A 25,812-nucleotide genomic window follows, 5' to 3' on the forward strand; every position below is an offset into this window, starting at 1 on the left:
CATCTCTGAAGGGGGGATGGTTAAAGAAGCAGAGGGACACATGTAGAGGTTAAAGAATGCTGCTTGCTCCTAGCCCAGCAGCACACACTGTCCATACTACCCATTCCCCCATCCCCATGCTCCCCATCATTATAGACTCCTCATTTCGCCACCCACATGTTCTGTAGAATCACAGATTCTTCATTACCCCAGCCACATGCTCCCCAGAATCACAGACCCTCCAATCCCCACCCACGTGTTTCCCAGCACCACAGAGCCCCCAATTCCTACCCACATGCTCTATAGAATCATAGACGCCTCATTCCCCTACCCACATGCTCTATAGAATCATAGACGCCTCATTCCCCTACCCACATGCTCTATAGAATCATAGACGCCTCATTCCCCTACCCACATGCTCTATAGAATCATAGACGCCTCATTCCCCTACCCACATGCTCCGCAGAATCACAGATTCCCATTCCCTGACCCACATGCCCCCAAACATCACACAACCCCCCAATCCCCACGCGCATGCTCCTCAGAATCACAGCCCACCCCTCCCCATTCCGCCACCCACATGCTCCTCAGAATCACAGATCTCCCATTCCCCCAGCCACTTGCTCCCCAGAATCACACTATGCACTCACCTCCACACTAACCCTTACTGATGGAGCACCTGAATCAGACTTTGATGGAGCATGTCTGTTTCAAGGCAATTCCGGATTGGCAAATGCGGTGGTAAAGGAGGAAATACCAGTAAAATTGGCCGTGTAGCCCATTAAGTGGATTGAAATGCATGCATATAAATGGCCATCGGTTCCGCTTTGAGTGTGGCCCCGATGGCGGCCATTTTTGGGCCTTGATAAAGGTGGAATTGGCACAGAAGTGGGTGCAGATTGCACTACTCGCCTCACGCCCAACTTTACCAATTTTTTGCGCTTGAAAACGGGCACAATGTGATGGTAAAATCATTCCCCTCAAACTTCCAATCTCTATTTCTTTCGTGAATAAAAAAGGAATCATCAAACCTCAAGAAAGTCAAATATAACATCATATTTTGACCATTAAGACCTAAGTGCACGCTACCTCTTCTGTAATTATCTTTTCTTATGGGTGTGCATGTATGTGTATGTGTGTGTGGGTTTGTGTGTGTGAGTGGGTGCTATCGTGAATGCATTTGGTTTTTGAGGAGTAAGCATGTATCCTCTTTTTTGGGGGGGGTCAGATGGGGGGAGAGCGCAAAAAATCCCAGCCTATTGCCTATTGTTTCACAAACTAGTTTCCAGCTCCAGCCTACTATGCAGCCCTTGAGAAACCAGCAGCACACGAGACATAGTTAGCTTAGTGTCAACCTGGTTAACATCTCACTCTATACAGTATGGACAGTTTATGCCTCCAAATAATTGTACATTGAGATAGAAGACAATGAGAATATACTAAGACATCTGTTGGGTGCTGAGCAGTTGGCATTTTTATGCCAGGAAGGAACAGTGACACAGTGGTTAGCACTGATGCCTCACAGCGCCAGGGACCCCGGTTCAATTCCCGGCTTGGGTTACTGACTGCGTGGAGTTTGCACGTTCTCCTTTTGTATGTGTGGGTTTCCTCCAGGTTCTCTGGTGTCCTCCCACAATCCGAAAGATGTGCTGGTTAGGTGCGTTGACCTGAACCTGTGTTGGAGTGTGGCGACTAGGGGGATTTCACAGTAACTTCATTGCAGTGTTGATGTAAGCCTTACTTGTGACTAATACATAAACTTTACTTTACTCATAATCAATCTGGAGATCACCTGCGGGTGAGGTAATTATAGCGGGCATCTACCCAATCAGTTCTCATAGTGCAGCAGAACTGAAAACAATTTTACCAAAGCCTGATACATTCAGTGAAAACTCAGCTGCACATTTTAAGAAACCATCAGTTTAAGTTATCTATGAGTCAGCGCCTTGTCATTTCCTATTTTTAACCAGCTTAAAACATTTCCAGCTCGTACTAGTTAAAATATCATTACTATAAAAACTGCGGGGTCAGAAAAGGGTAACCAGTCATTTATGTATCAATGACCTGCCCGTGAAATGCTCAATTAGCCACAAATTTATGCAGGGCACAGAATATAAATATAGTAACTTTCAATAATAGTTTCCTCCTTCTGAGGGCAAAGTATAAACAAAGGACAAATAGGAGAATAGGTTAAAATGAGTACACTGAGCTTCCATCACCATAGTCTGGATGGAATGTAGCCCACACTGCTGGGTTAAAACTCATTTTGTTTTTGATAAATTTAAGAACGATTTCTAAACAAGGGAAATGGTGGCTTAGTGATAATGTCCCTCGAGTAGAAATCTAGAAACCCTAGTGACATCTTCTGGGGACATGGGCTCAAACTCATCCCAGCAGCTGGTGGGATTCAAATCCAATTAATAATGTTTGGAATTGAAAGCTAGACCGGAATTTTCCCATCCTGCCTGCCATGGAAATCACAGCGGGCAGAGGGTGGGGGGGAGTGGGGGGGAGTGGGTGCAGTGGAGCATGCAAAGGTGCATTGACTGCAGGAGGGATTTTCCAATTTAGGGATGAGTGCAGCCAGAAAATCCTGCCCCTAATCTCTGTAAAGGTGACCATGAAACAATCATTGATTGTCAAAAAAAAATCTACGTGGCTCACTAGTGTCTTTCAGGGAAGGAAATCTGTCATCCTTACCTGTTCTGGTATTCAAGTAACTTCAGATCTATAGCAATGTGATTGACTCTAAACTGCTCCCCCCCGCCCCGCCATGAAGTGGCCTAGCAAGCTATTCAGTTTAAAGGCAGTTAGTAACAAATGCTGGCCAGTGATGCTCACATTCCTTGAATGAACAAATTCAAAGAAATACTAGACAGCTCCAATTATTTACTGCAGTTGAAGAAACAGTTTCTGAGTGTCATGGGAGAGAAGTGAATGCTCAGGAATTCACTGAAAGCAAACCATTTCCAACTTTGCCCAAGCAAAAAGCCTTTGTGTCATGCTAGTGGTATCTCTTCACTGGGTCATGTGTCTGTAAAGATATTGTTGAGGTAAAGGAATAGTGGGGTTGAATTGTCTCCTTGTGTTTGTGCTGCAAACTTTCCAACTTTTATGTCTATTGCAATATGGTTCACTTTTCTTGTTTTGATAAATATTTTACTGTTTATATTAAAATATCATCAGCAGACTCCTGTGAATTTATTCAGTAACTTTCCTCCACTGTTTGTAAAAAAAGTTAGGATCTATCAAAATAGGTGTCACTCTGGGATCTGATTAATCTACGTAACATTGGTAATAACCGTCCAAAACTACATTGTGTTGGTCCAGTAATGATACTCATCATTACGCTGAACGTAAGAGATTCATCAACAAATTTAAAATGATAGAGAAAGAAAATGATGCATACAGGGCTGTGTGAATAGTTGCATTACATATGATGAGTTGCCTGATTCAAGCTCAGGCAGATGTCAGGGAGTTACAATTAGTCTTGGTTCCCCCCCAGATAAGAGATTTATTTTCCCAGGAACTACTCCTGATCATCAAATAAGGCCATGTAAGCTGCCTGTCCTTTTCCAATGTGCAGGATGGCTACAGAGATGGAGTTTTAAAATTTAAGGGCCACTCACAATTCTATGCTGGGGAGGCCTCCGAGGTTTACTGTAAGCCTCCAGGAGCATTTTCTGGGATGGCCGGATTTTCCAGATGAGTTCAAGAGCCTGAGGTGTAGTGATCCTCAGGTTAAAACACCACCAGTCAACTCTCCCCCCTCTAAGGGGAGAGCAGCCTATGGTCATCTGAAACTATGGCAACTTTACTTTTTACTTCCCTGGTATACAGTATGGTCAGTTCCTCAACATGATTAAATAAGTTTATGAAATGACTCTTCAATTCTACACATGAAGAAAAGTAAAAGTTTTAAAGTTTATATTAAATCCATGCACCAAATGGTGTACTTGTTTTGATTACTTTCTACTTGCCACTCGGTAGCACAGACCGTGATTATTGCTGAAAAAAGAGACATGCTTTTTGTCTTGCATTCGTCAGGACAGATGTAAGAGTGCCAAAGTTCAAAGCGATCAAAAATTTATAATGCATGAGAAAGGGATTTGATTGTTTGGCAAGTCGGCTCTGAGTGGTCATGATGTACTAGAGGTCTACTATCCCCATGTTTTTTGTCTATTAGAAAGTGCAATGCTTTGACATATTCTATTTTGTTGAAGAGGGCAGGTCTCTGCAGATGAATATATGTAGTTTCCAGCAAGCATAACTTGCGAGTCCTACTGATAATTTTAAATTGGTGATTAGTGTAATTTTTAGTCTATTTGGGATTGTTCAGAAAGTGCTGTCCAATCACAGAATCAAATAAAATGTTAGATCTAAGTTTTGTAAGTGCGGGGTGGCTGTGTACAGTCAGTAATCTGTAAACAGCTGAATGTTTGTGCTGTTTGATACAACCTGCCGGTTGTTGGACATACGACCTACATACTGGTGTTGTAGCAACAGTGAAAGTCATCGAACAAATTACTCATTTGTGTGGCAGGTAGAACTTCTTTTGGGCTTGAAGACAGCATCCTGTTAGTAGAAAACATCACTCATGTTGTGACTTCATCATAGCAGCCTGGAAAGACTAGCTTCACCTGTTGCTCAAATTTTTGAGATGCTTTACCCATCCAGCATAATTTACTATCTGAAAGCGGTGGCCTTAGGCCCATTTGTGAGTATGCAGGATACACAGTGATCAATGATCTGATCAAAGTAGCCATTATCTCACAGCATCAATGTTGACCACATAACTCAGGCCCTGTTTACAAGATTGTTGATAAGACTAATGTTGTAGTGCATTTTTATTTGATTTAATTTATTATTGTCACATGTATTAGTGTGCAGTGAAAAGTATTGTTTCTTGCGCGCTGTACAGATAAAGTACATAGAGAAGGGAACAAGAGTCCAAAATGTAGTGTTACAGTCATAGCTAGGCAGTAGAGACAGATAATTAAAGCATCGTTACATAGTTTAAAAGAGTTGGAATACAGTTTTAAAAGTATAGAACGAGAGTGAAGGATAGATTAAAAGATATGCTGGGCACAGCTTGTAAAGCTAAAGTTTTATTTATTAGTCACAAGTAAGTCTTACATTAACATTGCAATATAGTTACTGTGAAATTTCCCTAGTCACCATAGTCTGGCACCTGTTCACGTTGATGCATCTAACCAGCACGTCTTTCAGAATGTGGGAGGAAACCAGAGCACCCAGAGGAAACCCAGCAGACGTGGGGAGAAGATGCAAACTCCACAGGGACAGTGACTCAAGCCAGGAATCAAACCCGGATCCCTGGTGCTGTGAAGCAATAGTGCTAGCCACTGTGCTACTGTGCCATCCTAGAAGTCGTCACACGCTCTGGCACCATCTTGCGTACTTGGGTTTGTGAACATCGCGAGGAGTGTTTCTTGGCAATTCTGTAGTTTTCTGTCCCTTTTACTGGTGGTAGGATTTTATTTACCTGAATCCAAATAAAGGCTTTTGAATTCAGATAGGTTTTAATCCATTCAGCTGGGTTATTGGTCCAGTAGCACAACCCTAATACTATCACAGCATTCCTCTGTGCACTATTTTAATTATGTGGAGCTTTTTTTTTAATCAATTTACATTTCTGCTACAAATCTGGTCGGAGGAATGTCAGGTGAGCCTTTGTCTGCTCATGTTCAAAGCTTTACGCTTTTCCTCTTGTATCCTCCCCATACCCCATTTATCATTTCAGGGCTACAATAACCCGGATTTGATTCCCGGCTGTCTGTGTGAAGTTTGCATGTTCTCCCCGTGTCTGTTGGGTTTCCTCTGGGTGCTCCAGCTTAAAGACACGCTGGTTAGATGTATTGACCTGACAAAATTTGTGACAATAGTAAATGAAATCAAGTCAAAATGCGCCACAAGATTAGCCTTATCAGCAATTTTGTAAATAGGGCCTGAGTTAAGTGGCCAAGCTTGATCCTGCAACAGAGTCCATCAAATCCAACCTGCAAGATAATGGCTACTTTGATCAGATCATTGATCACCGTGTGCCCTGCATACTCACAAATGGGTCGAAGTTAGAATTGAGCACAGATATTTTCCTCTGAGGATTTCAAGAATATGAATTTAAAATAATTTAACCCAAATCATTTGTACCCAAAAGAGTCAGCAAATCATGATTAAATGGGAATGTGAAACAAAGACAGTAAATTCTGGAAAATCTCAGCAGGTCTGACAGCATCTGTAGGGAGAGAATGGAGTCAACGTTTCGAGTCTAGATGGCCCTTTGTCAGAGCGGAGAGCAAAGAGAATCAGCAGAGTGGGTGGGCAGGGCTGTGGAATTGATGGGGGGGAGGGCTGTGGAATTGATGGGGGGGGAGGGGTGTGGAATTGATGGGGGGGGAGGGGTATGGAATTGATGGGTGGGGAGGGGTGTGGAATTGATGGTGGGGAGGGGTGTGGAATTGATGGGGGGGGAGGGGTATGGAATTGATGGGTGGGGAGGGGTGTGGAATTGATGGGTGGGGAGGGGTGTGGAATTGATGGGTGGGGAGGGGTGTGGAATTGATGGGGGGGAGGGGTGTGGAATTGATGGGTGGGGAGGGGTGTGGAATTGATGGGGGGGAGGGGTGTGGAATTGATGGGTGGGGAGGGGTGTGGAATTGATGGGGGGGAGGGCTGTGGAATTGATGGGGGGGGAGGGGTGTGGAATTGATGGGTGGGGAGGGCTGTGGAATTGATGGGGGGGAGGGGTGTGGAATTGATGGGTGGGGAGGGGTGTGGAATTGATGGGTGGGGAGGGCTGTGGAATGGGGCAAAGGGGATGTAAACGGGGATACAGAAGGCTGAGAAGGCGAAAAACTGCAGCAGGCGACGGTGCAGAGGGACCTCGGGGTCCTTGTGCATGAGTCGCAAAAACCCAGCTTGCAGGTGCAGCAGGTGGTCAGGAAGGCGAATGGGATGCTGGCCTTCATAGCGAGGGGGATTGAATATAAAAGTAGGGAGGTCTTGCTGCAGCTGTATAGGGCATTGGTGAGGCCACAGCTGGAGTACTGTGTGCAGTTTTGGGTGCCGCACCTGCGCAAAGATATTTTGGCCTTGGAGGGAGTGCAGAGGAGGTTTACTAGGCTGATACCGGAGTTGAGGGGGTTGAACTATGAGGAGAGGCTGAATAAACTAGGCTTGTACTTGTTAGAGTTTAGAAGAATGAGGGGAGATCTCATTGAGACGTATAAGATGATGAATGGGATGGATAGGATAGAGGTGGAGAGACTCTTCCCGCTCAGAAAGGACAGTAGGGCTAGAGGGCACAGCCTCAAGATAAAGGCGGGGGCGGTTTAGAACTGAGTTGAGGAGGAACTTTTTCACTCAAAGGGTGGTGAATCTCTGGAATTCTCTGCCCGTTGAGGTGGTGGAGGCTGCCTCGCTAAATATTTTTAAGAAGCGGGTTGATGGGTTTTTGATAAGAGAGGGGATTAAGGGTTATGGGGAGAGGGCGGGAAGGTGGAACTGAGCCACGACAGATCAGCCATGATCTTATTGAATGGCGGGGCAGGCTCGAAGGGCTAGATGGCCTACTCCTGCTCCTATTTCTTATGTTCTTATGTTCTAAGGAGTGTCCATTAAGTGATCAGAATGTGAAAATGGCAGCACAGAGGTACGGATTGTTAAAGATCTGCCTGAGGAATGTGGCATTTGCCCTGAAAGTGGACGGGGTGAGGGTGGGGGGGCGCGCGGGGGGTGGGGGGGGAGGGGGTGTGGTGCAGGCAGGGGGTGGTAGTGGGGCGGAAAGAAGGAGAGCTGGAATGGAGAAGTGGAAAAATAGAAATGAAAAAGGATGATAAAATGGATGAGTTAGATGAAACGAAATGGTATAAAATAAATGGAAATGAGGTGAAAGTGGAGGGGAGAGTCCATGCTCTGAAGTTGTTGAATTCAATGTTCAGTCCAGGAGGCTATGAAGTGCCCAATTGAAAGATGAGGTGTTGTTCCTCCAGTTTGCATTGGAGTTCACTAGAACTTTGCAAAAGGCCAAGGACGGACATTTGGACAGGAGAGCAGGGTGGTGTGTTGAAGACATCTCTTCTGTCCAATTCCACAACCCATCTACCTCCCCCCCACACCCCCACACCCGAAAAGCATATATCTCTGCTGATTCTCTTTGCTCTTCGCTCTGACAAAGGGTCATCTAGACTCAAAACACTGGCTCTATTCTCTCCCCACAGATGCTGTCAGATCTGCTGAGATTTTCCAGCATTTTCTGTTTCCGTTTCAGATTCCAGCATCTGCAGTATTTCACTTTTATTTAAATGATAATGTGTTTACATTCATTTTTTTTAATTTTGTTTTATTTTATCTGTTAGTTGTTTAACTGGGATCTGTAGGAATCCCAATGTGTACATCGATCACTGAAGGTAGGCTTGTGGTAGACAGTAGCAGTGATTAGCATATTTCTAACGCATTGAGGAAAAGGGACTCAGACTGCTCCATTTTAAATTTGAGTGTGGGATCTATTGCATTATGGTGCAGAAGGAAGTTCATTCTATGCAGCCGGAAGCTACAACTTATTCTTGCTCCTGTATCTATAACACTTGAGTCAAAACCAGTTTTTTGCACAATCTCATTGTCGCAATCTCTTCCTCCTTTACCTTCTGAAGTATGTAACTCATTCTTTCTATAAATTGCCATCTAAATCCTCTCTCAAACTTCTATAATGGCAGAATATTTCCTTCTTTCTCCACTGATTGTATTTGAAAAAGATGAAATGATTCAAATGCATATCTGGTGGATAAGTGGATAGTAAATACCAGCTCATTGGTTTCTGATGTGTGGAACAAAAAAGTGGGAGGCAAGTCAATATAATTTTAGGGACTTTGTCAAAAGAGAAACATATCATTTTCATTGAGGGCTTCAGGGAAAATCAGTAAATCCAGCCCTGCAGCAAGACATTTCAGAAATTCAATTGTGTCTGATGGTGAGAAAATCAGTCTCACATAGAGTGACAAAACGTACACCCAATTGCCTATTCTTGTCACTTGTCAAAAGGAAGTCACTTTCCTCTGAACGACAAAGTAGATCTCAGCAATATTTAATTATATACATAGCTACACATCTATTAGCTCTCAGTGCTCTCTCTCTCTTTCTCTCTCTCTCCACAATTTGGTCAAAAGCAGTCTAGGAGTTTATTCAGGGTTTTCCGTGATGATGCCACATTTTACTCTCGCACTTACAGAAACTTCCCCTTTCACCGTGAGATTGGAATGCAATCTTCTGTTGTTGATGCAACAATGTTAATTCTTTTTCTCCCTCCACCCATACTGCCTGAATACTGAGTCCTTCCAGCATTTTTTGATTTTATTCCACATCCATGCCGTGCTTTTCACAAAGTAACAAATCCCAAGGTGCTTCAGAGAGGCATGAGCAAGTGACATGTGACGCTGGCTCACATAAAGTCATGGAGTCATAGAGGTTTACAGCGTGGAAACAGGCCCTTTGGCCCAACTTGTCCATGCTGCCCCTTTGTTTTTAACCGTTAAGCTTGTCGCAATTGCCCGCTTTTGGCCCATATCCCTCTATAGTCATCTTACCCATGTAACTGACTAAATGCTTTTTAAAAGACAAAATTGTACCTGCCTCTCCTATTGCCTCTGGCAGCTTGTTCCAAACACTCACCACCCTCTAAGTGAAAAAATTGCCCCTCTGGACCTTTTTCTTCCCTCTCACCTTAAACCTATGGCCTCTAGTTTTAGACCCCCCTACATTTTGGAAAAGTTATTGACTATCTAGCTGATCTGTGCCCCTCATTATTTTATAGACCTCTATATGATCACCCCTAAGCTTCCTATGCTCCAGAGAAAAAAATCCCAGACTATCCAGCCCCCGCCTTATAATTCAAACCATCAAGTCCCAGTAGCACCCTAGTAAATCTTTTCTGCACTCTTTCTAGTTTAATAATATCCTTTCTATAATGGGGTGACCAGAACTGTCCAAAGTATTCCAAGTGTGGCCTTACCAATGTCTTGTACAACTTCAACAAAATGTCCCAATTCCTGTATTCAATGTTCTGACTAATGAAACTAAACATGCTGAATGCCTACTACACTGCTCTGTTCACCTGTGACTCCACTTTCATGGAGCTATGAACCTTTACCCCTAGATCTCTTTGCTCTGTAACTCTGTCCAACACCCTACCATTAACTGAGTAAGTCCTGTTCTGGTTTGATCTACCAAAATGCATCACCTCGCAATTATCTAAATTAAACTCCATCTGCCATCTGTCAGCCTACTGGCCCAATTGATCAAGATCCCCCTGCAATGCTCGATGACCCTCCTCACTGTCCACTATGCCACCACATAAGGAGATGCTAGAACAGCTGGTGTTATAAAGAAGCGAGATAGAGAGGTAAAGTGGATTGATAGAAGATAAAGCACAGGACCCAAACAGCTCGAGGTATGACTGCCAGTGGTGCAGCAATTAAAACTGGGGCTAAGCAAGAGGTTAGAATAAGAAGAGTACAGGATTGTAAATCTGAAGAAGCGATAGAGATAGGGAAGGGAAAGGTCATGGATGGATTTCAAAACAAGGGTGAACATTTTGAAATTGAGATGTTGCTGCACCAGGAACAAGAATCAACAAGCACTGACGTCATGGATGAGTACAGATTGGTGTGTGTGGAAATAAGGTCAGCAGAACTTTGCAGGAGCTCAAGGCTATGAAGAATGGAAGATAAAAGGCCAGTCATCAGATTTGAGGTAACAAGGGACTGAGTTTCATTAGCAAATAGCTGACGAGCTGATCAGATGGTGAGATTAAGGAGGAAGTAGATGGCCTTGACATTGCAGGCAAATGCTCAGAGGTTCGACTCAGTGTCAATTATCACACCAAAGCTGTGAATGCATCCTTAGCTATATCGCTGTTATTTTGAAAAGGGTAAATAAGTTACAAAAATATACTTCAGCCAGCAGTATCTCCAAGGGATGGACATAGCTGTACAAAGACTGCAGATGAGTTCTCCAAGAAAATACAAATTTAAGAACTTGCATTAGACTTTTCACAGAAGTAGAGTGGCGCTGGCCTCTGTTATAAATAGTTTAAGCCATCGCCAGGATTCTCACCAAAAAAGCGAGATGCCCAAGGGGTGGGAAAATGGGAGAATTTCTCACTCATTTTTTTGAGCGTATTTACCTGAACGAATCTCCAACACTTCATGCAACACAGAGCGCCCAAGAGAGATTCACGCTAGGAAGTGGGGGTCAGAGCCTCATCCCACAGGAGAAGCTGGCATCAGTGCATTCAGTGTGCCACTGCGCATGCGCATTAGCCCCCTCATTGTAGGTCTCCCAATTGGTGGCCTCCCAGTGTTTGCTCATGCCCTTTTCTCCCCAGTCAGTGGCCTGTCTCTCCCAATGGCTGGCCGCCTACCATCCCATCCCCAATCACTGGCCTATTGGACCTGACCCCCCCAACCAGCCAGCCCTGATCTCCCCCCACCTAGCCAAAGCCAGTTCCAATACCCCTAAATGATCAGCCCTGATTGCCCCCACCCTCTCTCCCCCCCATTGATCCAAGGTTTCTGCAGGTACCCCCCACCACCGATCACCCTCCCCATAGGTCCTTGTCCCCCACTCTGTCCCATGCCCCCCTCTGGCCCCATCCTCTTGGCACTGCCTGGTGCCCCTTTGGCACTGTCCAGTTCTCAGGGCAGTGTCAGGATGCCAGGCTGGATCAGGGCAACCCCTGCCCCCGACCTTCTGGGGGGGGGGGAGCCCTCAATGGCCTTCTGTCCCCACCAGCGGGGTGAGGAAGCCTCTTCCCTGTTAGTGGGGAGCGGTTATAAACCCTACTGGTGGGAACCTCCCCCAGTGGGGGCCGGGGGGGGGTGGGGGGAGGCGGGGAGATACTTATCATACGGAAAGTTCTCGGAAGGAGCTGATTATGCTGAAAAAAAGGACCTCAGAGAATTGTACTCAGCTGACTGTGGGTCACAAGTCCTACTAAGAGCTTGCTGCGCTATTCGAGCAGTGCAGCAGGCTTGGAGAATCCCGGCCGTTGTTTCAATTGCTGCCATGTGTAACAAGCAGGCATTATTCGTCCTAAGTGACAAAAAATAGTTGCTTGATCAGTGAGCCTGACCACTCTGCAAATGGTTTTACTTTATTATCAGAGCAAATATAGTGTAGGAATGAGAAAATATATTGTGGTTCCTAGTCTCACTGAGCACCACCTTAACCACATGCAATGACTAACGACGGCTCAATGTCAATCAGATTCGAACTGTCAGTTTAGATATTGCCTAAGTAGCGTTATCTTGTTTGTTATCTCACTTGTGTCTGTGTATGTTTGTTATTCGGCTGGTAAAAGAAGGTTGTTTGCATTAGAATGGGCATATTGAACTCACAGTGTGATAATTATTGCCCTCCAGATAGACTAGAAAACTTTGAGAGACATTCTACATATTTCGTTTACAGCATTTCAAAGGGAACACATTTAGAAAGAGTCTCACTATGACCTGATCACAGGCAATTATTGATGGACAATGAAGGGTGGCCTTGCCCGCAATGCCCAAATCCCATGGAAGAATGAGAAAATGTCAGTGGGGGCCTGGTCTGCTCATAGGAATTGTCTTGCCGCAGCGATCACATGTTAAAAGAGCGCAGAAGGAGCCAGAATTGTAAGATTGTAACTGTGGCTAAACATAGGTCCTGAGATATAAAAGTGATTTTTTTTTTCTTTCATGGGATGTGGGCACCACTGACAAGGCTAGCATTTATTGTCCAGCCCTAATTGCCCTTCAAATGAGTGGCTTGTCCATCCATTTCAGAGGCTAGTCAAGAGTCAGCCATTTTGCTGTGTGTCTGGAGTCACATGTTAGCCAGACCAGGTAACAACAGCAGATTTGGTCCCATAAAGGACTTTAATGAACCGTATGGGCTTTTGACAACAACCAAAGGCAGTTTCACCATTATTGAGACTAGTTTTATATTTCAAATTTCATTAACTGAATTTAAATTCCACCAATTTCATTGTAAGATTTGAACCTATGACTCTTGGCCCCTCCTTTGGGGGGTGGGAACCAGAGTAATAGGTCAGCAGCAGAAATGACTGAGGGAGATCTCCAGACTAAGGCCACTAAGATTAAGAGGAAGAGCAGGCAAGGAGTAGTTGTTGAACTACTGGAGGCCTGAAGTGCATTTGTTTCAACACGAGGACTATAACAGGTAAGGTTGATGAACTTAGAGCTTGGATTAGCACTTAGAACTATGATGTTGTTGATATTACAGAGACTTTGTTGAAAGAGGGACAGGATTAGCAGCTAAACATTCCAGTATTAGATGCTTCAGGCAGGATAAAGGGGGTGTAAAAGGGGTGGAAGGAGTTGCATTACTGGTTAAGGAAGATATTGCAGCTGTACTGAGGGAGGCTACCTCAGAGGGTTCAGGCAGCGAGGTAAATGGATAGAGCTCAGGAATAGGAAGGGTGCAGTCACAATGTTGGGGGTTTATTACAGGCCTCCCAACAGCTAGCAGGAGATAGATATGCAAACAGCTTTTGGAAAGACGTAAAAACAACAGTATTATTGTGGTGGGTGATTTTAAATTCCCCTATATTAACTGGGACTCACCGCTAAGGGCTTGAATGGGGCAGAATTTATAAGGAGTGTCCTGGAGGATTTCCTGAAACACCTGTAAATCACCCAACTTGAGAAGGAGCCATATTAGACCTGCTAGTAGGGAATGAGCCCAGCCACTGATTGAAATTTCAGTAGGAGAGCATTTCGGGAACAGTGATCATAATTCCTTAAGTTTTAATGTGCTTGTGGATAAGGACAAGAGCAATCCTCGGGCAAAGGTACTGAACTGGGGAAGACTAACTACAATAACAGATTCTGGAGAATGTGGATTGGGGAAGGCTGTTTGATGGTAAATCAATATCTGACATGTGGGAGTCTTTCAAATGTCAGTTGATTGGAATTTAGGACCAGCATATATCTGTGAGATTGAAGGATAAGCGTGGCAAGTCTCAGGAACCCTGGATAACGAGGGATATTACGAGCCTTATCACAAAGGGAAAGGAAGCATTGTAAGGTTTAAAAGGCTTAGGACAGATGAAGCTTTGAAGAATATAAAGAACATAAGAAGGAACTTAAGGGAAGGAGTAGAACAGCTAAAAGGGGTCATGAAAAGTCCTTGGCAAACAGGATTAAGGAAAATCCGAAGGCGAGGATCGTCAGAGGATACAGCAAGATACAAATTGGTTGGAGACTTGGATGGAGAAATGGCAAATGGAGTTTAATCCAGACAAATGTGAGATAATGTATTTTGGAAGGTCCAATGCATGTAGGAATTATACAGTAAATGGTAGAACCCTTAAGAGTATTAATAGGCTGAGAGATCTGGGCGTACATGTCCACTGATCACTGAAAATGGCAATGCAGGTGGATAAAGTAGTCAAGAAAGCATACACATGCTTGTCTTCATCGTTTGGGACATTGAATATAAAAATTAGCAGGTCATGCTGCAGCTGTACAGAAGCTTAGTATGGCCTCATTTAGAACATTCTGTACAATGCTGGTCGCCACATGACCAGAAGGATGTGGCTACTTTGCAGAGGGTACAGAAGAGGTTTACCAGTGTGTTGCCTGGTCTGGAGGGTATTAGCTATGAGGAGAAATTGGATAAATTTGGTTTGCTCTCACTGTAATGATGGAAGTTGACGGGTGACCTGATAGAAGTTTATAAGATTATAAGCAGCATGGACAGAGTGGATAACCACTTGCTCTTTCTTGGGGTAGGAAAGTCAAGTACTAGGGGACATAGTTTTAAGTGCATGGGGAAAAGATGTGCAAGTCAAGTTTTTTTACACAGAGGGTGGGGAACGTCTGGAACCCGCTGCCTGGGGAAGTGGTGGCAGCAAGTATGATAGCAGCATCTAAGGAGCAACTAGACGAATGCATGAATAGGATGGGAATGAAAGGATATGGACTCCGTAAGTGCATACAATTTTAGTTTAGGTAAGCATCATGATTGGCGCAGGCTTGGAGGGCCAAAGGGCTTGTTCCTGTGCTGTAATCTTCTTTGTTCTTTGTTCTCTATTCTCCAGGTTGCAAGCTCAGCGACATTGTCACTATGCCACCATCGTCGCTCACCACCACCCCCACCCCCTCATCCCTCTGCCACACTAACTGAAACAATGAAGACATTGCTGATCTACGGTTATTACAGAACTAGATGGTTATAATGCACCCTGTGTCTGATTTGAAAGATGGACAGCAAAATACCGACAAATGGCAGATGAATTGACAGGTGTTACATAAGTGTGAACATTCTGCAATTCACATTGAAAGCTGAATACTTAAAAACAATGTGTAATTTGAGTGGTTATCCTGTGCCTAAATGCCTAATGTGTCTGTACATAGTAAAATAAGAAGGCAGAACAGGAAATAGTACTCAAATACAGACATAAAGATACAGAATGTAAGGGCAAGACATCAAAACAAAAGATATAAAGATAGCAAGAATCAGAATGTGTTGTATTAACATTTTTTGAATTAAGTTGAATTAACATTTCTTTGATGTAATGTGAATGGTATCTTTATAGTGAGTCACAATATAAGTACATCATTATTGTCAATATTAGTTAGTTGGATCTTTTGGATGTTTGTTAGATAATCTCAGAACAAATCTGACTAATCTTTGCTGCACACCACAAAGGTTACTGCTGTATAAACTTTGAAGAAAAAGGTTGCCTTGTTGAAGTTTCATTGTGCTTTCCCATAGACTCTTTGCTCATTTTCCTGTATTCTTATCTGATTGTTTTATTCTTTGTATAACTGACATCAGACTTTTCTTTTACTACTCGAAACAACCTAGCTTTCAGGTTACCGTCGTTGATGTTGTCAATGACAGCACAGTGGTACAGCGGTTAGCACTGCAGCCTCACAGCGCCAGGGACCTGGGTTTGATTCCTGGCTTGGGTCACTGTCTAAGTGGAGGTTGCACATTCTCCCTATGTTTGCATGGATTTCCTTTGGGCGCTCTGGTTTCTTCCCACAGTCTGAAAGACATGTTGGTTAGGTGCATAATAAATTAACTTTAAGCTCACAGTCCAACCTAGAATTTTTTTTAAACAGACAACAGTAGAAATAATACATATTTTACTGGAAGAGAAAAGGAATCAGAGGGGAGGAAAAGTTAAAGAAACGACAAACACAAAGGGTCACAAGTTCAAGGTAAGGCAGGGGCAAGGTTCAATACAGATATGCGGGGGGGGTGTATTTTACACAGAGCACAGTGGGGGCCTGGAATGCTCTACCAAGCAAGGTTGTTGAGGCAGACACGCTGGGTCATTTAGGACTTATCTAGATAGCCACATGAACAGACTGGGAATAGAGGGATACAAACGGATGGTCTAGTTAGGAATACATAATCAGTGCGGGCTTGGAGGGCCGAAGGGCCTGTTCCTATGCTGTCTTGCTCGTTGTTCTTTGTACTGGTAACTGCAGGAAAAGGTAATGCTATGGAAGCATTTAACGAGAATTTGGAATCGGGGGTAACTATGAAGAGAGATTTCAGTATTATCTTGCTGCAAACAGGATACTTGCTGATATTAAAGGAGCAACTTTCTTGAGTGTAATAGGGTGGAAAATCTTCACTCTATTACAAAGTCTTGTCCATTCTGCTAATCCTGGAGCAAACATTTACGAGGAATTGACCAGGACAGTTGAAGAACACTTCTCAGCCAAACCTTTAATCATAGCGGAAAGATTCAGATTTCATCAACAGGGTGAAGAAGAAATGGAAAATATTCCACAATTTGTAGCCGTACTTTGGAAACCAGCAAAACGTTGTGAGTTGGATTGACCTTCAAAGGTACTCCGCAAGACAGACTTGTTTGTGGACTTCGAAATGAAGCAATTTAAAAACAATTGCTCACCAAAAAGTCTGACACTAAAGTTTGCTGTTGGGATCGTAATGTCCATGGAATTTGCCATGAAAGAAGCTTTTCAAATCAGATATAACCAACATACACAAGATGAATACTGAGATAAGAAAGTCGAACAGTACGCAAGGATGTGTGGGTGTTTGGTGTTGAGAAAACAAATGCTGTAACTGTGGCAAGAAGTGTCACATAACCAGGGCACGTTGGACCAATCAGAATTCCCAAACCTCTAAAAAGGGTAAATGCAGAAATCCACCCAAATTTGTACAGAACACTATAGAATAACTGAGGACACTGAAGTTTCACAGGAATTCACAGTGGGGACAATTTTACCATTTTTGTCTAAGTTCTGAGTGGATTTGAAACTGGGAAATTTTCAAATTCATCTTCTGGGCGTGTTTTCAGATCTCCCCCATAAGCACTCTGCCTGCAATATTTTGAGTAAGCCTGTTGCTTGCTGCAGAAGCCTGTGAGCATGCCCGAAAGCCTACATAGGGAGGTAGTGCACATGTGCAGGCCTCTGATGCTGCACATGTGCATTAAATATAGCAGGGGTCTGACAAAGGCAAAGCTGTCAGACCCCTGCTACTGAAGGTAGCCTGAAGCAGCTCCCTCCCCAGCAATTGTGGGGGCCTGCAGCTGTAGATACAGCCCCATCGACCCCCCCCCTTCCCCCACTGATCGCTGACCCCACTGCCCTCCCCCAACTGATCGCTGCAGACTGGCAGTGGACCCGCTCCCCATTAGCCCTGCCCCCACTGGCTCTAAGCCTACTGGCCCCTCCCCATTAATCCCACCCCACTGCCCCTGCCCCTACTTGCTCCTCCTCCCATTAGCCCATCCCCACTGGTCCTCCCCATTATTCCTGCCCCCTCGCTTTGCCCAGTGGGCACTGCCCAGGTGCCAGACTGCCATTGCCCAGGGGCTAGGGTGGCACTGCCAGGCTGGCACTGCCCAAGGACTACCATCTCTTGCCCTTGGCCTCCTGGGGGCCTCAATGGGCTCCAGTTCCATCAGTGAGGCCAAGTCGACTGTTCTCAGTTCAGAGGAAGCCTGTCTATTCCTCACCAGCGAGAACCATTCCCGGCGAGGTCATAAAGAGAGGCTGAGTCCGGACGATTGAGCGCCACTCTTGCTTAGCAGATGTTAAACAGCATTTAAATAAATTGAAATATATTAACCTGCCTCTCGCCCATTTCTGGTGAGAGGCTCACCATGCCAGAAGTCCGGCGCTCGTAAAATGGCGCCAGTGGCAAAAACCAGCATCAATCGTGCTAATCGCTTTACGCCGCACTTTACCACTGCATCACATCCAAAAGCAGGTGCAGAAGCATGATGGTAAAATCATGCCTAATGTCTACAGAGATCATAAGACCATAAGACATAGGAACAGAATTAGGTCACTCGGCCCATCGAGTCTGTTCCACCATTCAATCATGGCTGGTATTTTTCTCATCCCCATTCTCCCGCCTTTTCCCCATACCCCCTGATCTCCTTATTAATCAAGAACATATCTATCTCTGTCTTAAAGACGCTCAATGATCTAACCTCCACAGCTTAAGATTGGGGGAACGGCAAATTGTGCGGAGGGTGTGGAGAGTCTGCAGAAGGATCTAGATAGGCTGGGCGAATGGGCCAGGAAATGGCAAATGGAATTTAATGTTGGCAAGTGTGAGGTGGTCCACTTTGGTAGGAAGAATGGTAGGAAGGACTATTACTTACGGGGCGAAAAACTGCAGCAGGCGACGGTGCAGAGGGACCTCGGGGTCCTTGTGCATGAGTCGTAAAAACCCAGCTTGCAGGTGCAGCAGGTGGTCAGGAAGGCTAATGGGATGCTGGCCTTCATAGCGAGAGGGATTGAATATAAAAGTAGGGAGGTCTTGCTGCAGCTGTATAGGGCATTGGTGAGGCTGCAGCTGGAGTACTGTGTGCAGTTTTGGGCGCCGCACCTGCGCAAGGATATTTTGGCCCTGGAGGGAGTGCAGAGGAGGTTTACTAGGCTGATACCGGAGTTGAGGGGGTTGAGCTATGAGGAGAGGCTGAATAAACTAGGCTTGTACTCGTTAGAGTTTAGAAGAATGAGGGGAGATCTCATTGAGACGTATAAGATGATGAATGGGATGGATAGGATAGAGGTGGAGAGACTCTTCCCGCTCAGAAAGGACAGTAGGACTAGGAGGCACAGCCTCAAGATAAAGGGGGGGCGGTTTAGAACGGAGTTGAGGAGGAACTTCTTCACTCAAAGGGTGGTGAATCTCTGGAATTCTCTGCCCGTTGAAGTGGTGGAGGCTGCCTCGCTAAATATTTTTAAGACGCGGGTTGATGGGTTTTTGATAAGAGAGGGGACTAAGGGTTATGGGGAGAGGGCGGGAAAGTGGAACTGAGCCACGACAGATCAGCCATGATCTTATTGAATGGCGGGGCAGGCTCGAAGGGCTAGATGGTCGACTCCTGCTCCTATTTCTTATGTTCTTATGTTCAAAGAGTTCCACAGATTCATCACTCTCTGGCTGAAGACATTTCCCCCCATCTCTGTTTTAAAGGATCGTCCTTTTAGCTTGAGGTTGCGCCCTTTGGTTCTAGCTTTTCCTACCAATGGAAACATCTTCTCCATGACCACTCTACCCAGGCCTTGCAGTATCCTGTAAGTTTCAATATGGTCCATCCTCATCCTTTAAAACTGCAACAGACTTAGAATCCTCAACTGTTCCCCATATGACAAGTTCTTCATTCCATGGGTCATTCTTGTGAATCTCCTCTGGACCATTTTCAAGGCCAGCACATCCTTCCTTTGATACTGGGCTCAAAACTGCTCACAATACTCCAAATGGGGTCTGATCAGAGTGTTGTCCAGCCTCAGAAATACATCCCTGCTCTTGTATTCTAGCTCTCATTGTCATGAATGCTAACATTGCATTTGCTTTCCTAACTGCTGACTGAATCTGCATGTTACCCTTCAGAGAATTTTGACCAAGGACTCCCAAGTCCCTTTGTGTTTCTGATTTCCTAAGCATTTCCCCATTTAGAAAATAATCTATGCTTCCATTCCTCCTTTCAAAGTGCATAACCTCATACTTTTTCACATTGTATTCTATCTGCCACTTCTTTGCCCACTCTCCTAACCTGTCCAAGTCCTTCTGCAGTTCCCCCTGCTTCCTCAATCCTACCTGTCCCTCTACATATCTTTGTATCATTTGCAAATGATTGAGAGCTAAAACTTGCCGTTGTATCAATGCAAAGAGATTTGGGTCTATCCGGACCTGAATGGGAATGGAATTAAAATGGAAATAGACATAGGAGCCAGGAGAATCATGAGCATCTCTTATTTCTGAAAACTTATATCAGCGAAAGCTCAGGAGTGTACCATTAAAGCCTTCTAATAGTGCAAATTTACCCAGAAGAAGTGGTTCCAATGACAGGTCAATTTCAAAGCTGGTCAATTTCAAAAATTATCATGACATGTTGTTGAAGGAAATTTTCCTGTTTTTGAGATGGAACATGAAAAGTCAATCAAAGATGGAATAATTGAATCCAAACTCATGGGTGATTGGGCAACTCCAAGCATTCCTGTCATTAAACTACATGGTTCCAAAGGATTTGCGCGAGTTCTAGATGGCGGCAAATCCAGTGCTAGATGTCGACCAGTACCCCTTTACATGAACTGAAAATCTGTTCCATGGATTGTCTGCTGATAAAGCATTCAATAGGTAGACTTGTTCCAAGCATACCTCAAATGAAGGTGAACTGAGTTGTAACCACTGCTAATGATCATTACTCATAAAGGGTTTTCTCAGTATAAATGCCTACTGTTTGAAATAACATCAGCAGTGCCCTTATTCCAAAAACCAATGGATCATATCCTAAGTGGCCTTAATGGCATCCATTGTTATGTGGATAAATTTGAAATCACTGGCAAAGATGAACATGGATACTTATGCAACTTATGAGAAATTCTGGAGAATCATGTGAAGAAAATTATGCTAATGTTTCAAGCTGTCAATAAGGTATCTAGACTATGTAATTGATAAAAGTGCACTTCACAAAGAATCTAAGATGACTGCAATTTTAAATACACCTAGACCACAGAATAAACCACCATTCATGTCCTTTATAGGATTCATCAATTACTATGGAAAATGTATTCCAAATCTCACTAGCATATTAAAACCACTTCATACATTATTATGTACAAACCAACAATGGACTTGGACAAAAGACTGCAAAAAGGCTTATAATTAAACTAAAACTTTGCTAATGAAATTGGAATAGAAATATAAACAGAATAAAACATAATATATAATAAAGAGAATATAAAGGTAAGGAAGTATTGTTGCAACTATACAAGGCATTGGTGAGGCTGTACCTGGAGTATTGTGCACAGTTTTGGTCCCCTTATTTGAGGAAAGATGTAGTTCATTGGAGACAGTTCAGAGGACGTTCATTAGATTGATTCCAGAGATGAGGGGTTTGTCGTATGAGAAGAGATTGAACAATTTAGGCCTATACCCTTTGGAATTTAGAAGAATGAGAGGAGATCAAATTGAGGGATACAAGATGATAAAAAGTATGGATAAAGTAGACGTGGAGCGAATGCTTCCTCTTGTGGGACATTCTGGGACAAGAGGTCACAGTCTTAGGATAAGGGGCAGCAAATTTAAACTAGAGTTGAGGAGAAGCTACTTCTCCCAAAGGATTGTATATCTGTGGAATTTGCTGCCCCAAAAGTGTGGTGGATGCTGGGACAGTGGGTAAATTCTGCATGGGTCTCTTTTGGGTACTCTGTTTTCCTCCCACAGTCTGAAAGATGTGATGGTTAGGTGCACTGGCCATGCTAAATTCTCCCTCAGTGTACCCAAACAGGTGTCAGAGTGTGGCGACCAAGGGATTTTCAAAGTAACCTCATAGCCATGTTAACATAAGCCTACTTGCGACATTAAAAAATAAACTTAAATTTAAATAATAGGCCCTTAACAACAATTTTTGTCCCAAGCTGTGAGTTGTTTGCAAAGATGGTCCCTCATTTAATCAGTGCATAATTACAAGAAGATACAGAAGATATGAGCAATATGAACATTGAGGGGAAATCATTCTTGACAAATCTGCTGTAATTCTTTGAATATGTAACTAGTAGAGTTGACAAGGGAGGGCCAGTCAATGTGGTATATTTGGGCTTTCAGGTACAATGGGGAAAGGCCACACTATAAGGCCTTTTAACGGAGGCAGACCGAGGGCCCGGGAATTGCAGAACACCCACGGCCTGCATAACTGTGTGCCAATCTGAGCAATAACGGCACACAGTAATTCATTGAGGCATGGATGTAATTATTGAGCAATTTGTTGAGGCATGTATATAGCTTTAAGTATTGAAATGTAATAACTGTAATTTGTAAAAAACTGTAAAAACATTTTAATTCTGCACTGTTTGCAATTTAAAGCCATGTAGACTTGCAATGGTTTATTTGAGATTTTTATGAATAAAGCATATTTTTGGAAAAAAAAATTTGGGCTTTCAGAAAACATTTGACCCAGTCCCGCACAAGTGATTATCGTGCAAGATTAAAGTGCATGGGATTGGGGGAAGTGCATTGAGATGGATAGAAAACTGGTTGGCAAAGAGGAAACAAAGAGTAGGAATTAATAGGTCCTTTTCAAATTGGCAGGCAGCAACTAGTGGAGTTCCACAGGATCGGTGCTGGGACCCCAGCTATTCACAATATATATCAAAGGATTTGGATGAGGGAACAAAATGTAACATCTCCAAGTTTGCAAATGATACCAAGTTGAGTGGAAGGGTGAACTGTGACAAGGATGCAGAGATCCTTCAGCATGACCTGGGCAGGTTGGGTGAGTGGGTTAATCAATGGTAAGTGCAGTATAATTTGGATATAGGTGAGGTTATTCATTTTGGAAACAAAAACAAGAAGACAGATTACAACATGAATGGCTGGGAAAGGGGAGTGTGCAGTGGGACCTGGGGTGTCCTTGTGCACCAGTCACTGAAGGTAAGCATGCAGGTGCAGCAGGCGGTAAAGAAAGCATATTGTATGTCAGCCTTTATTGCGAGAGGTTTTGTTGCTGCAATTATACAGGGCCTTAGTGAGGCCACACTTAGAGTATTGTGTGCAGTCTTGGTCTCCTTTTCTGAGGAAGGATGTTCTTGCTCTCAAGGGACTGCAGCGAAGTTTTACTAGATTGATTCCAGAGATGGCGGGACTGATGTACGAGAAGAAATTGACTAGGTTAGGATTGTTTTCACTGGCGTTCAGATGAATGAGGGAGGATCTCATAGAGATTTATAAAATTCTAACATGACTAGACAGGGTAGATGCAGGGAGGATATTCTTGATGGAGGGTGTGTACAAAACTAAGGGTCACAGTCTGAGGATTTGAGATAGATCATTTAGGACAGAGATGAGGAGACATTTCTTCACCCAACAAGTGGTGAGTCTGTGGAATTCATTATCACAGGAAGTAGTTGATGCCAAAACATTGAATGTATTCAAGAGGTGGCTATATATAGCACTTGGGATGAATGGGTTCAAAGGTTATGGGGAGAAAGCAGGATTAGACTATTGAGTTGGACAATCAGCCATGATTGTGATGAATGATGAGCAGGTTTGAAGGGCCGAATGGCCTTCTCTTGTTCCTATCTTCTATGTTTCTATAATGCTCTATCATGTCTACCAATATAGAACCACAGGACAACTATATGAACATTTTGTACTGCATCTGTAAGGAGAGAAAAGAGTGAACAGTTCGAGTCCAGATGACCCATTGTCAAAGCTAAAAGGCATAGAAAGTGGAAGATATTTATACTGTAGGGTTATTATGTTCTAGTAAAGCTCAATGCAAACTGGAGGAACAGCACCTCATTTTCCAGATAGGCACTTTACAAACTTGCAGTCTCAACATTGAATTCAACAACTTCAGATGATCAACTGTACCCCATCTCAACCCCTTTGTTTTCATTTTATTTAGTTTTTAATTTTTAATTGTCTTTCCTTATTTTTCTTCCCCCCTCTACTCTTTCCCCCAATTTTGTCTCCCCCTTCCTTACCTTTTCTCTATTTTGCTTCCCCTTTCCCCCCTTTTCTCAATTTTACCTCTCTCCCACCCATTCCCCACTCCTCCACATCTTCATCTGTGTCAGCTTGCCCCCTGATTTTAGCTTCTCTGATGTTTGGCCAAGCAGACCTCCTATTCTCTCTATAGACTGCCATTAGCAGCCATTTCCCCTTGCTTTTGTGGTTATTACTCATCTTTCATTTCCTCACCCTGCAGTATAATATCGCCCACTTTCTATGCCTTGTAGCTTTGACAAAGGATCATTTGGACTTGAAACGTCAACTTTTTTCTCTCCTTACAGATGTTGCCAGAGATTCCCCAAGTACTTTATGTTTTGGCCTTCTGATTCTAAACTGAATCCAAACCACTAAATTTGAACACTTGAACTTACCCTGTTTAATCACAGAACTCAATTTTCACACATCAACTACCAAGCGTTACTATTCAAGTGTAGTTACTGGGTAGCAGTCTGCTCGCCTCCAAAGAGTAGAGATAAACTCGTCCTTATAGAAAAGGTGCTGGAAATCCCCTATGTTCAGCAGCTGTGTAAAGGAAATGTGCTTGATGCATAATGCTACAGAAATCATTACTGTTTGACACCTTTATGAACGGTTTGATACCTTTGCATGAGCCAGATAATGAAATATAACTTTAAATGTCATGAACACATTTATTAACACTTACATTTTCCACTGCAAAATAACCAGTCCTGGAAGAAGTGAAACAAATTTGAACTAACCATAGTTTGACAGTTTCTTTCAGGTTTGGGTTATTTAATGCCATTATGAGCAGTGCGCGGGCATGTATAAAATGACTTTACATGAAATCTCAAACTCATTTTATCTTAAGATACATACATTGGTATTTTGATTCTGTTGATGTATTGAAACGATGATATTAAGACTCGATGTAGCCATTTTTACCCACTAAAATCAGTGGATGGAGGGAGGGAAGGGGGGAAGGAGGGAGGGGCTTCATGTAAATCCCTGACTTGACATTTTTCATTCTAGAAACTACTTTGAATCTGTAAGAGAAGAATGAACTATTGTAACATGCCTTTGTAGTATCGTGTCTAAATTGTCTACACCTTATTAAATGTTTAAGTTATGTCAATCACAAACTTCAGTCTATAGCTATTTTATTTCCGAAAGTTATTGGTATCCTACTTTTGTGCTGTGTAGAATCATGGAAGTTAAAGCAAATAAGGTGGCCACTTTGCTGATTGCTCTGTGTCTGTTATTCAATAACGGAGTTGTCTACATCAATCCCATCTATGTACACCTTCTCTATTATATTCATTCTTTTTGAACACGTTTGTGTTTGATTCACTGTGGTGTAGGACACAGCAGTAAAGTGTAGGCCATGCATGTACATGTACGCTTCCATATTCAGTGAATCACTGATCTCAGATCACCTTCTCAGGATAACTAGGGATGGATAATGAATGCTGCCTCGGCCCAGTGATGCCCACAGTATGCCACCAGAGGGAGACACCGAGGGAAGTCAAGTACATCCTTACAGGAGAGGAGAATAAGTTGGGGGTAGGTCACTTTGCACAGCTCAGCCTGACCTCATCATTCATCTGAAATAGTAACTGTGATAGAAGTGTTGGTGGAGGATCCTGTGCAGATCCTAAAGTAAACTATTCAACGTGGGATTGAATAAGAATTGATGTTGTAATCAATGTAAAATTCTCAACGCCTGTAAAATTGAAGGACTGGTTGACACAATTCATTCTGCAGTGTAAATTAGTCAATGGCTTTAGCCCTACATCCCTGCAGCCTGAAGAGGGAGTGCAGTGAAGGTACAATGGCAGG

The 25,812-nt window shown here is 43.5% G+C and overlaps 1 protein-coding gene across 1 annotated transcript in view; it reads left to right on the forward strand.

Moving 5' to 3' along the window:
* The window catches only part of ints6l (integrator complex subunit 6 like), a 220,271-nt gene that overhangs the window by 48,977 nt on the left and 145,482 nt on the right, over window positions 1–25,812 (forward strand). The window lies entirely within an intron of this gene.

The sequence above is a fragment of the Carcharhinus amblyrhynchos genome, chromosome 4, assembly GCF_965287045.1.
Source record: "Carcharhinus amblyrhynchos chromosome 4, sCarAmb.v2.hapA, whole genome shotgun sequence".
Lineage (NCBI taxonomy): Eukaryota > Metazoa > Chordata > Chondrichthyes > Carcharhiniformes > Carcharhinidae > Carcharhinus > Carcharhinus amblyrhynchos.